Consider the following 792-nt stretch of genomic DNA (forward strand, 5'->3'; position numbering starts at 1 on the left):
TCACCGCTATAGGTCGAAAACAATCCAATATACGGGATTGTGTCTTTGAAGCCCCTTATCCCAAGGACAACAAGAAACGTATTGTGACGTGCAAATAATGCGCAAATTCTTGGGCCCATAATACCACTACGATGAAGACTACCTGACAGTTTTTCATACCTGAAACGCCGTCGTGACACGTGATCAGCTCAACCCATCAGAGCCATCACGGAAACAGAAAAGTCAGTGAGTTTGTTCTTTACCTACTTCCGTTTCGGATAGCCTGGAATACCCTATTGTAGTACAGAGTTCCAAGTTTGTGATCACCACAGTGCGACCCAATTACATTATCAGGCTCTGCATCATCGAAAGACAAATTTTAGGGATGAACAATCTTACCCTCAAACTTGGGAAGAATTGTCTCTTTCCAAAGTTTCCCCTGAACAATGTTACTCACCGGTGATTCCATGTTAATTAATGTATTGTAGTTATCATACAATTTCTAGTAGACCCCTGGTATATTAAAGAAGGTTTTCAGCATAACTCGCATTGGTACAAATTGACCAGTAAGAGGAACTTTAAGCGAGACACCCCGAACAACTTCAGGAGTGTAGTCAATATTAAAACTGGTAGGTGGAATATACATTAGAGGGTGGCGAAAAAAAAAGAAAAATAGATATATTCAAACATAAAATACATAGAAGTATTAAATTTTACAGAGCATAACGAGTTGCCAAGTGGAGCCTTCCATTTCTAGTTGGCCTTACTACACAAGGATAGTATGAGAATAAATTATCAAAATTGAGAGGCAGC

Source organism: Frankliniella occidentalis, unplaced genomic scaffold (genome assembly GCF_000697945.3).
Source record: "Frankliniella occidentalis isolate FOCC.00 unplaced genomic scaffold, Focc_3.1 Scaffold228, whole genome shotgun sequence".
Lineage (NCBI taxonomy): Eukaryota > Metazoa > Arthropoda > Insecta > Thysanoptera > Thripidae > Frankliniella > Frankliniella occidentalis.